Here is a 13,054-nt window from a genome sequence, read left to right on the forward strand (position 1 = left end):
CCTGGTATCTTGGTCAGTTGTACAGAATATCCACTAGGGGTCGCCATTATGTTTAAATAATGATGCTGCTGCTAGATTTAATAAATTGAAGAAAACCCACAAATTTTAATTTCTTCTACAACACAAGGATCAACATGTACATGATTTATTGTTCTTTGGCAAAGACAGTCTTCCACGATGCCACTGTTTGAACACAGTAACAGTGATGACTTGAAAAAGCAGCTGATATTTACTAGTATAAAACCATGTAAAATTTCCATTCAGGAAGATGAAAGAAAGCCAACCTCAGCTTCTTATCTTTCAACTCTGCTTATGATTTAGCAGATATTCTCACCTGTAAGGGTAACAGAGTAAAGCAGGATGGGCTCTGAGAACCAAGTAACACAGTAATTCAACTTTTTAGAGTAAACAGAGCAAACATGCTCACTAATCTTGGGGCTGGTGTTCAGAGAAGAAATTATATAAGAGATCACCACATCATGTATATCTTTTACATCATATGTTCTGAGAAGGAAAAGAACCAGGCTCTCTGAGCCCACAGACGGGGCAATTTAGTTTGTAGGAGAGTTTCAGGGAAGGTCTGTTAAGAGGAGACACTGACACAGGCTTTCGCAAAGCACAGAGACGCAAAAGCCACTTTCTACAAAAGCGTGGTGTTTGTAGAAGTCCAGTGAGGAAGAAAAACCTTGACAAGATTAAGAAAGGCTGGTGGGGACAGCGACGGAGCGATATGAAACAAGGCTGGAAGAAAAGCCGGGTTGGCCCCTCATGCTAAGCCAAAGGAGTGGTCTTTACAGGGATTCAGGCAGGAAATGACATATTAACAATGATAACATTTCTGTGCTCTTTAAACTTTCATGACACCATCTCATTTTATCTTCACAATAACATTATCTGATAGACGCCATTAAGGAAACAGGGACACCCATCACAGATTAAATTTCTTTTTCTATACTGAGAAAATGTCAATAATCACTTTGAATCATTAAATAGAGCCTCCATTCCCACCTCGTGCAAGCAGGTGGGCGAGGGTATGGTGAATCATATGGTGCAGGGGGAATCTTCCCTTTGGAGCTAAAGTACTGTCCCTCCTCCAAATTGCTGAACACCTGCCTTAGAAGGATAGGTGGTTAACCTCATTGCCTAGGAAAAGGCAGGAAGGAAGGAGAGTGTTTGCATTTGGAGTCTGGAAAAGGGGCCATCTGCCTGATTGGTAGGGGTGGATTCTGGAAGAAAGGGGAGTTAGAGCTTCTGGGTCTGTGAAGTGGCAGGTGTCTGAACAGATCCCGACCTAGCGCTTCCTGGGCCACCTGGCAGCAGGAAGATGGTGAGCATGGAGCTGAAAGAGTACCATGCCGAGAGCTCTGCCCTGAGAATGCAAGAGGGGACCTTGACTGAGCTGAGCAGACTGGGCTCTTCCATCCAGGAAGCATGCTTAGCAGGAGGTCCGTATCACACTGGTCACAGTGTTCAAAAAGTACCTCACAAGGCACTAAAAAGCAACAACAGACTATGGGGTTCTTCCCTTTTGGGTGTGGAAGCTGCACTGACCACCTCTCCTTCTGCTCTAGCAATATCCCAGGGGGTTCTTGAACAATTCAGAGAAGCCTCCAGAGGAAGATAGTGGACTTCCTTCTGATAAGGAATGTGGGAATAGATAGGACTGCAATGTGTGTGCACTCCAGACTATAATACTATCCAAACCTAGCAAATGAAAGCACAGAACTGGGACTGGAATACAAAACTCCTTCTTTCCATCAGGATGTGATCCTCACTCAGGAAGGAACTTTTAAATCAAAATGGGATAAATAAAATAAAATAGATCCTACCCCCTCCACACACACAAAGTGCTGCCTACTTAATATTTATATAGTTGGAAATGTTCTGGAGCATTCCGAAATGCCATACTTGACTTCAATAGCTGGCTTTAAGATCACATCCCTTTGAATTTCTATAGTTAATTGTTTAGAACTCTCTTACAATGCTTAGTTTACTGTATTTTTTATAATCCTCATTTGTATACCTGTCTTATCTCCCCTACTACAGTATAAATAACTTGAGGTCAGAGTCTGGTCTTAACTCATCTTGTATCTCCTGCAGTAACCAGCTCTGGGTCTCACAGTGTAGGCACCAACAATTTGACTAAAATAAATAATCTTGTCTGCCTCCTCAGTTCCACCAATGATAGTGAATGACTAGGAAAAAAAGACAAAAATGGAGAGATACCAATTTAAAGGGCATGGTCAAATGTTAATCTGAAAAGCCTGCTTATTTGTGTATCTCTAAGCTATGCAAGTTTCATGCAAAAAAAAAAAAATGTGTGCCTTTCATAATTTTCATACTTAATGCAAGGTCATTAAGAAAAACAGAGTTGTAAACTGATGGTTACCAGATGGGAGGTGGGTGGGGCAATGGGCCAAATAGGTGATGGGGAGATTAAGGGGTGCACCTGTCCTGATGAGCGAAGGAAGGAAGGAAGGAAGGAAGGAAGGAAGGAAGGAAGGAAGGAAGGAAGGAAGGAAGGAAGGAAAAAGGAAAGGAAAGGAAAGGAAAGGAAAGGGAAGGGAAGGGAAGGGAAGGGAAGGGAAGGGAAGGGAAGGGAAGGAAAGGAAAGGAAAGGAAAGGAAAGGAAAGGAAGAAAGAAAGAAAAGAGAAAAGAAAAGAAAAGAAAAGAAGAGAAGAGAAAGAGAAAAGAGAAGAAAGGAAAGGGAAGGAAAGGGAAAAAAGAAAAGAAAGAAAAAGTCACAGACTATCCTCAAGAAGGGTTATCAGAGGCTTCAGAGAGCATATAACACAAGGTTTTCTTTGGTTTCATTTTAATTCGGTCATATACAGGCTTGCACAATCTCAAAGGCAGGACTGAACGGAGAACAGTGATGAAAGGGGTGTGGAGCCGCTGGCAAAGGCAGCATGTGGATACACACTGGAATACCAGTGAGCAAATACCCTCTAGCAAAATAAGCAGTGATCACAAAAGAAATCCAAGTTTGGGGAAAGTCTCTGGGTCACCAGAGTGTCTTACCAGGACAAGCTGGAGAATATCAACACATGACCAAATTCATAAACAGACAGGTCTTATCCCTAAATGGGCAGCAGGTGAGGGACTGGGAAAAAACAATGTGCAAACCTAGGCCAAGAAGGAACATGGAAAAGGTGAGATTCTATTCTAAAGCAGGAGACAAACACAACTAAATGAAGTGAAAGATGGTGGGACAAAGGCTAAGGACAAAGAAGAAAAACACACAAAGGTTGCAAACAATCTCAAATACATGAAGACAGAATGGATTGTTAACCCAATGCCATCCAAAACGGAAGCTGTAGTAATGTCCTCAGACAAGATACATGGACTCAAAAGAGGGGGCACGATTGAACTTCAAGGGCAATTTTTAAGACTGATTGATTGATTGACTGTGGGGGGTGGGGGGGAGGAAGAGAGGAAGAGAGAGACTCTTTAAGCAGGCTCCACACCCAGGGCAGAGCCCCACATGGAGCCTGACCTCACAACCCTGAAATCATCACCTGAGCTGAAATCAAGAGTCAGATATGTACTGTAACAAGGACAACTGACCCACCCAGGCGCCCCTTTAAGGGAAATTTTAAATGGTGGGCAGTTGCTAAACAGAGCTGAGCAGGTCTCTTCTCAGACCCCCTGAAGGAGGGAGGCCTCCCAGTATGAACACATAAATCAGGCCGCTTTGGAGACCATATGATCTGCTTGCTCATGAACAGTAAAAATGAGGTACTGTCTTTGAGGTCTTTCAGTTTGATAGGAATTATCTTTGTACAAATTCTGAATAACGCTTACATAGAAATTTAAGGATAAAGAATTCTGATTAAACACGGCAGAACACTTCCATCTATCCCTACTCTTTCTCAAAATGCCACCAGAATGATGATGAAGGCCTGTAGCAGAATAGGAAAACAAACAGTTCAGATACTTGCAGGAAGAGAGCCAGCACCAAGAGCTGTTTCTACAAAAAGAATAATAAACTGATGGATAATTCTGAAAAAAAAAAAAGAAAAAAGAAAAAATTGTAATCCTGGTAAGGCAAACGGCTTAGCTGTGAACAGTATTTACATAATCATAATCATGTAGTAAGCACTGAGTTTCCTCAGCTACTGCTAAGGTAAGGTGCTCAGTCACCGCATCAGGGTGAGGCTCTCGTCTCATTGGGTGACTAGCACCATGCCCAGCAGCGCCTGAGCAACCGTGGCCTTGGTCCTGGAGCTCGCCTGCATCTACTCGGCCCTCACCCTGCACTACGAAGAGGTGACGGTCATGGAGGATAAGATCAAAGCCCTATTAAGGTAGCAGGTGTAAATGTTGAACCTTTTGGGCTGGGCTTGTTTGAAAGGCCCTGGCCAATGTCAACATGAGGAGCCTCATCTGTAATGCAGGGGTTGGTGAACCCTAAGGAGCAGCAGCTGGTGCTACACTGGCAGGAGGTCCCACTCCCTCCACCTCAGCCTCAGCTGAGGAGAAGAAAGAGGCAGCAAAGAAAGAATCAGAGGAGTCTGGTGATGACATGGACTTTGGTCTTTTCAACTAAACCTCTTCTGTAACCTGTTTGATAAAAAGCTGAACTCTTAAAAAAAAAAAAAAAAAGCCAAGGTGGCTCATTTGTTTAAGCATCTGCCTTTGGCTCAGGGTCCTGAGATGGAGCCCCTCCAATGTGCTCCCTGTTCAGCTGGGAGTCTGCTTCTCCCTCTCCTTCTGCCCCTCTCCCTGCTCATGTACATGCTTTCTCTCTCTCTCTCAAATAAATGAATAAAAATCTTTAAAAAATATATAAGCATTGAATGCTGATTTAACAACAACAGAAGTAACATATTAAGCCCAAGTAACATAATTAGAGCCCAGAATAAGTAGGAAATGTGAAATGTGAAGAAATGAGGAAAAGGGGGAAAGGGAGTATGTGGTATCTATGTGGTTGAGGGAGGAATATGTAAGACAGCAAGATTCTCATCTTGTCTAGTAGGAAATAAATAACGCCACAAATTGAAGGAAAAAAAAAAGTCCAGAAATAGTAAAAATGTTACCTCGAATCACAGAGGTAAATGCCAGAAAAACAGTTAAAGACGCTGAAAGAATCCATCTCCAGGGAAGAAGAGACACTGCCCATTTTTGTTGTTGTTATAAACCCTGTAGTCCCATTTGACTATTTAAAATAGATTCAAATAAATAAATAAATAAATAAATAAAGATTCATTAATTTCATTTAAAAATAAAAATTAAATGGAGAAATGCCAAATCTCAGATGAGAACCAAAATACCCTACACAGTCTCTTAGAGTTGTAGCATGTCTAAGTTAAAAGATTTATTGAGGGTGGAGACATGCTGCCAGGATCATCACTCTCCAATCTGTAGAGTAATCTGTTTCTTTCATTACCTGACAGTTTCATCTTCACAGATGTTTACTGAAAGAGATACTGGAAATTCTAAATATCCTTTCTGTTCGGTTCCACAAACATTTCTAAACATTTACTATATGTCAGGTCCTAATGCTAGAAACTGGAGACATGAAGAATAAAAATAATAATGAAAAAAAGATGGGCAGCCCTGGTGGCACAGCGGTTTAGCGCCGCCTGCAGCCCAGGGTGTGATCCTGGAGACCCGGATCGAGTCCCACGTTGGGCTCCCTGCATGGAGCCTGCTTCTCTGCCTGTGTCTCTGCCTCTCCTCTCTCTTCCTATCCTATGAATAAATAAATAAAATCTTAAAAAAAAAATGATGATGATGATGAAAAAAAGAATTTTCCTGATTTTAAAGTCCTTAAGAGTCTAGTAGGAGGTAAGACACATGAATAAACCATAATCAATGGGACAGCCAAGAGTTAACTTTTTAAAAATGCATCTCAGATAAAGGGAGTGGGGACTGTTTTTTTTTTTTTTTTTCTGGGCCTTTTTATTTTTTTTTTAATTTTTTTATTTATTTATGATAGTCACAGAGAGAGAGAGAGAGAGGCAGAGACACAGGCAGAGGGAGAAGCAGGCTCCATGCACCGGGAACCCGATGTGGGATTCGATCCCGGGTCTCCAGGATCGCGCCCTGGGCCAAAGGCAGGCGCCAAACCGCTGCGCCACCCAGGGATCCCGGGACTGTTTTTGATAGGGCTGATCAAGGAAGGCTTCTCTGTGGAAGTCCTAGTTGAGCAAACCTGGGTAGACGGAGAGTGCAAGCTGGAGGGTGCAAGCTGGAGCAGGGGTGGGGGATAGGTGGGAGAGATGTCCCAAGGCAGACTCAGCCTTGTTCAATGCTGTCTCCTGGGGTCTCAATAGTACTTGGAAGCCCGCATGTACTCAGTATATATGTGTTGTCTGGAGGTTCTATCAGTAACCCCGGTATCATTAGAATAAACTCTTTTTCTATTCAAGGTAGCTGAAATATTAGTTATTTGTATCCAAAGTATCTTAACTTAAAGATTAGACCCAGGATCAGCTGAGAGAAATCACCTTCCTGCATAAAACCTTCCATTTTTCTACAACTCTAAGAGTGGGCAAGAATGACTAGTTTACAGAGGAGTTAGAACACACATGGTTTGAAATTTCAATTTTTTGGACCATGCCAAAAGAGAGTTAATTTCTAGCCCCTTCTTCCTGAACATCTTGCCAACTGAGGTGAGAAACTCTATATCCAGGCCCCAGCAGTTGCCATATTGAAAGATTTCTATGGGCCATTCCTTTCAAAGAGGTCATGGCTTAGAATGAGTAGGAGACGTGAACCTGGCAAAGCTTCCTTTCTACCATGACTCTCCACGTGAGAGCATCTTGAGTCCTTGAGTATGATTTTAACCTTTATCAAGATACATATTTTTCATACAGCATGGCTCTTCACTTACCAGACAAAAATCTGGCTTGTGTTAACTAAAGAAAAAAGAGTCAGTTCCAAGGTTGGAAGATTTGAGAAATTTGACACATCATATTTTTGTCATACTTTAGAACCTAACCCCTGTGATCCCACCGAATTAACCTATCCCTATTATTAACCAGTACTGTCCTTACTCAATCTCTACTACTTAATTTCTAAGTTTTTCTTCAACCTTATGTTCTCTTAGCACGTTTCTCCATTCTCCTGCTACACTTAAATTTTTTTAAGTCTTAAAGATTCATTTAACATTTGAGGAAAGAAATCTAAAATATACATAGATATGCAATCCAAGATAATTTCAACTTCAAATAAACTCCATACAAAAAAATTATTCATGGGCAGCGCTGGTGGCTCAGTGGTTTAGCGCCGCCTTCAGCCTAGGTTGTGATCCTGGAGACCCAGAATCGAGTCCCACATCCGGCTCCCTGCATGGAGCCTGCTTCTCCCTCTGCCTGTTTCTCTGCTTCTCTCTCTCTCATGAATAAATTTTTTTTAAAAATCATTCACTAGGGGGATCCCTGGGTGGCGCAGCGGTTTGGCGCCTGCCTTTGGCCCAGGGCACAATCCTGGAGACCCCTAATTTAGTAAGTTTAAAACTTGTATTCCAATGTGCTTCAAAAATAAATAAATAAATAAATAAATAAATAAATAAATAAATAAATGCCTTCTTCAAAATCTACAAAGATATATGGGCAAATATTCCAAGGGGTAATCTCTTCTTTTGCTATAGAACCTATACAATATAGATTATTCAGCCCGGCAACCAACCCCATTTTGGGAAAACCATGAATAGATTCAAGATCTGAGGTGAGCAAAATCATAAACACAAATGGTAGAGAACTCCCCAGTAAGAAACCCTCACTAAAATATGTAACTACTATAGGATGGACTTTAGGAAGAAGGAATTAAACTGAAAGGAAGAAGTGAGATATATGAAGAAATAGCAAGTAAAGAATGTACATTAAGTACTGTTAGGTACATAAGACAATAACTGATAATGGAGAGGGCATGTAAACAAGGTGGTACTAAAATGTAGGATGGAGAGTAATAGTCATAGCCACTGAAGCGTTTTTAAAAGTACTTGTATTGTCTGAGAGGAGAATTAAGATGTCTAATAACTCTAGACAGATTAGATTATTTAAAGAGCCTTAGGATAAAAAACACCACAGGGACAAAGACAGTTAACTCATGATAAAGGGAACAATTTTCAAAGAAGACATTGTAATTCTTCATGTATACCTAGTAACATCACTTTTTTTACTTTGTAAACCTATTTATTTCTATTTTGTTGTATTTTTATCATTTTATTTTACTTTTTTCATCACAGTAAGTGTGCTCTTTAATCCACATTCCTATTTCTCCCATCCCCCCACCCACCACCCCTCCAGTAACCATCAATTTTTTTTTCTATAGTTAAAAGCTTGGTTTGTGTGTATGTCTTTTTTTTCTTTGTTCATTTGTTTAATTTCTTAATTTCCACATGTGGGTGAGATCATATGGTATTTGTCTTCCTCACTTTCTGCAGCTTCATTATTAGTGTATAGAAAATGCAACAGATTTATATACATTGATCTTGTATCCTATGAGTTTACTGAACTCATTTATCATTTCTAGCAGTTTTCTGGTGGAGTCTTGAAGGTTTTCTATACACATTATCATGTCATCTGAGAGCAGTGAGAGTTTTACTTCTTCCTTATCAATCTGTATTCCTTTTATTTCTTTATGTTGTCTAATTGCTGTGACTAGAACTTCCAGTATTATGTTGAATAAAAGTGGTGAGAGTGGACATCCTTGTCTTGTTCCTAGTAACATCACTTTAAAACCTATAAAGCAGAACTTGACAGAACTACAAGGAAAACTGATAAACACATGGTCATGGTACAGATTTTTAAATACATTTCTATCAGAAATGATAGATCAAAATAGTCAAAAAGTTATTAAGAAAAGATCTGAAAAACACAATGAACTATTTTGAACTAATGGACCAAAACCATCCATTCAACCAATAAGACACAAATAGATGAATTACAGAAATTTACCAAATACTAGGCATGTCTGAACAAATAACAAAGCCTTGATTTGGTACAGGCATGTTTTCTGACCACAGTGAAATTAAGAAACACTTAAGAAAGAAGGCAGGGGATCCCTGGGTGGCGCAGCGGTTTGGCGCCTGCCTTTGGCCCAGGGCGCGATCCTGGAGACCCGGGATCGAATCCCACATCAGGCTCCCGGGGCATGGAGCCTGCTTCTCCCTCTGCCTGTGTCTCTGCCTCTCTCTCTCTCTCTGTGACTATCATAAATAAATAAAAATTTAAAAAAAAATTAAAAAAAAAAAAGAAGGCAGACAATCTAAGCATCCAACTGAGGAAGTTTAGGAAGAATACAAAGTAAACAAATAGTTTACTATTTGTAAACAAATAGTTTAAGGAAGGAAATACATATAGAAGCTGAAAGTCATCAGAAAATAAAGTACTTAAAAAAGTTCAACAAATAGCGTGCTTGGGTGGCACAGTTGGTGGGGCATCTGACTCTTGGTTTCCACCCAGTCTGTGATCTCAGGGCTATGAGATCAAGCCCTGCATCAGGCCCCACATTAAGCCCCACTTCCAGCTCCAAGCTGAGAGCAGTCTGTTTGAGACTTTCCTTTCCTCTCCCTCTGTCCCTCCCTCCTAGCCTCCCTCTCTCTAAAATAAATAAACCTTAAAAAAAAAAAGAAAGATTCAATAAAAATCAAGATTATTCTTTGATAAGACAAACTTCTGGGAAGACTCATCAAGAGAACAGAGATAGAAGTAGATAATGTAAACAGGCAGGCCCTTCAAAAATAAAGAAAACTTTATGAATAACAGTAAATTTGAAAATGTATACAAAATAGACTATTTCCTAGAAAAAAACCTAAACTTGCCAAAAATGAAGGAACAGAAAACTGATAGAACTTGATGACAGACAAGAGATGGGGAATGGAGGAGATCCTGAGGATGATTTTTAGGTCTCTAAATTGTTGGGTTTTCAGATGTGGGTTCGATTTACTTAGAAGGAGAAAACTAGAAGAAAAGCACAAGAGCAGGCTGGATGTCACTGTAGTTGGATTTTGTTTCTATTTTTTGCTTTGTGTATGTGCATGTTGGAAGTGGTGGTAGGAATGGTGGTGGAAGTTATCGATTTAATGGATAGGTTGAAAAGGAGGCTCTTTTAAGTTATGTAAATGGAAATGTTAAGTAAGCAATTGGATCTATGGGTCAGAAACTTAGGATAGATTTGAGCTGAAGATACATATTTTGCAGTTACGTGTATTTAAATGATAATTAAAGCCACAGGTATGGCTGAAATACTATAGGGAGATAGAGCGTTGGCTCTAAAAGTGTGGTGTCTGGACCGGCAACTTCCCTATCACCTGGGAATTTAACATAAATGCAAATTCTCAGGCCCCACCCTGGACTTCTAGAATCAGAAACCCTGAGAACAGGGTCTGCCAATCTGTATACTGGCAAGCCCTCCAGTGGTTGTGATGCAGGCTGCAATCTGTGAGTCACTGCTACAGAGTGAGACATCAAGAGGGCTTGGGGCCTTGCCTTGAAAACTCCAACATTTAACAGAGGAGGATGAGCTTGCAAGGATGACTAGGAGCAACAGAAAGAGGAGAGTAAGAAAATGAAAAAGAGAGTTTCAAAAGGAGTGCTTCTAGAGTGGCAACTTCCTCGGTGATGTCACTTAAAACAGTTCTAGAAGGGACGGGCACGGGCTAAGAAGTGAGCAGGAGTGGAGAAAATAGAGACAGTAAGTATAGACAGCTCAGAGCAATTTGATCATAAAGGGAAGCAGAGAAGGTGAAGACGGAAAAGGCTGACAAGGGAGGATTTTTTTTAACAGAAGAGTATAACAAGCATGATGGCCTGCTGAGGGTCAGGTGAGAGGGAGAGAGTGAGTGTACAAAAGAGATGGGAACTGGCAGCAATGGCAATGGCACATCTAAGGGGCGGGGCAGCTGTCTGCATCAGCAGGGGGAGCATCTTATTACTTACAGTCTTTGGAACTGCTAGACAGGATAATAATAAAAAGCAGACCAATTTTTTGTTGGCTTTCTTACTGCTTTTTTTATTTTTACAGATACTGCACCCTTATTGCCTGTACCAGGGATGACCCACTTCCATTGCCCTGTCCTCAGTGTCACCGGATGATAATTTAATGTTTCTGAAAAGGGAAGAGGGAATGGAATCCAAAGCACAGGTGCAATGACTGGCCTTGGATAAGGGGAACAGATTACTTTTTTAACCAGATGGAAGGAGGAAAACATGATGGGCACAGATGTGGCAAGTCTTAAGTTTGGTAGCAGGAAGCTGAAGGAGCTACCTTCAAATGGCTTCAATTTTCCGCATGAGGTCATCTGCAAAACCCTTCCTACTGTGATATGGCTATGTTCCATTCTCTTGGCCTACTGCAATTAAATGTCTCATTCCTACTCACTGAAGACCTTCCATCTGTGATTTGGCTCCCCCTGTAGGCCCACCCATGGGGCAAGAATGTGCTGATCACACAGATCTGAGTATGTATCAGTAGTTTCTCAGAGAACTGATAAACTGTTCTGCTTTTCCTTTTAAGATTTTATCTGGGGAACTCCTGGCTTGCTCAGTGGTTAAGCGGCTCCCTTCGGCCCAAGGCGTGATTCTGGGGTCCTGGGATCAAAGTCCCACATCGGGCTCCCTGCGTCGAGCCTGCTTTTCCCTCTGCCTATGTCTCTGCCTCTCTCTCTGTGTGTCTCCATGAATAAATAAATAAAATCTTTTTAAAAAAATTGTATTTATTTGGGCGCCTGGGTGGCTCAGGTGGCAAAGCATCCAGCTCAGAACATGATCCCAGGGTCCTGGGATCAAGTCCCAATGTCAGGCTCCCTGCTCAGTGGGGAATCTGCTTCTCCCTCTCCCTCTGCCCTTCTTACCCATTTGTGCACTCTCTCTCTCAAATAAATAAATAAAACCTTAAAAAAAAGATTTTATTTATTCGAGAGAGAGCAAGTGAATGCACACAGGAGCGTGGGGGGAGTGCAAAGGGAGAAGTGGTAGACTCCCTGTGGGGAGCCTGATATGGGGCTCAATCCCAGGATCCAGGGACCACGACCTGAGCCAAAGGCAGAAGACACTCACTGAGTCACCCAGGCACCCCAATAAACTGATTTTTTAACATGATTTGGCTTCTGTATATAGCCTGACTACAGAGAACAGATCATAGTCCTTTTCTATATTGACTCTTACTTCTTATTGAATTATTGTTTCAGGATCTGACTGTTCTTGCACAAAGTGACTAAAGTAAACCTCCAGCACTATAGAGGTATGGGCCAGGTCCACATTTAAGTAGCCAGAGTACTCCTCTGTCATGCCTTGCTCTGCAAATACTGGCTTTTCATTAGCTGTCACTGGCTCAATTTCTACCTCTTCTTTCTCAATTCCTTTTGACATCTATCTGTTCATGAAGATATCTTAAATTGGCTGTCACTGCACTGATCTACCTGTTTTTGTAGGGAGGAATTTCCAAGAACGATACAGGAAATAAAACAAGGACCTCAGTGAAATATATTGGAACATCATCATTATTCATTTTCTCATTCTATTATTCATTATTTACAGACCATATACCCTGTACAAAGCTTAATATTAGAACTATGGGAAATGCAAAGTCCTCAAGGTATTCGTAATCCAGATATAAAAGCAATTAGCTCCACAAGGAAGAGGCTTGAGGAAATGGGGCTTTGATTGCAAGGGAGAAATTAGAAAACAAGAAAAAAAATTCCTTATAGTAAAAGTGATTAAAGCAGAAACAGGATATCAAAGGAAAGCCTCAAATCTGAGTAACTTTTTGGGGGGATTTTATTTATTTATTCATGAAAGACAGAGAGAGAGAAAGAGGTAGAGACACAGGCAGAGGGAGAAGTAGGCTCCACGCAAGGAGCATGATGTGAGATTCAATTCCAGATCCCCGGGATCACGCCCTGAGCCGAAGGCCAGAAGTTCAACTGGTGAGCCACCCAGGCGTCCCTCAAATCTGAGTAACTTAAAAAAAAATATGATGACTTAGAGACAGCCTTGCCTGGAGGCAAAGGTTACATACAGTAAGCCCTCTGGAATTAAGCACACCATGACTCAGGACTTTCTGACATGAAGAACCCACCAGTCTCTTTGCAGAAGGAACAAG

At 41.2% G+C, this 13,054-nt stretch overlaps 1 protein-coding gene and 1 pseudogene across 6 annotated transcripts in view; one reads left to right on the forward strand and one right to left on the reverse strand.

The window, feature by feature from the left end:
- The window catches only part of DIP2B (disco interacting protein 2 homolog B), a 219,890-nt gene that overhangs the window by 100,124 nt on the left and 106,712 nt on the right, over positions 1–13,054 (reverse strand). The window lies entirely within an intron of this gene.
- On the forward strand, positions 1,334–4,550 carry LOC144297527 (large ribosomal subunit protein P1-like; annotated as a pseudogene).

Source organism: Canis aureus, chromosome 25 (genome assembly GCF_053574225.1).
Source record: "Canis aureus isolate CA01 chromosome 25, VMU_Caureus_v.1.0, whole genome shotgun sequence".
Classification (NCBI taxonomy): Eukaryota; Metazoa; Chordata; class Mammalia; order Carnivora; family Canidae; genus Canis; species Canis aureus.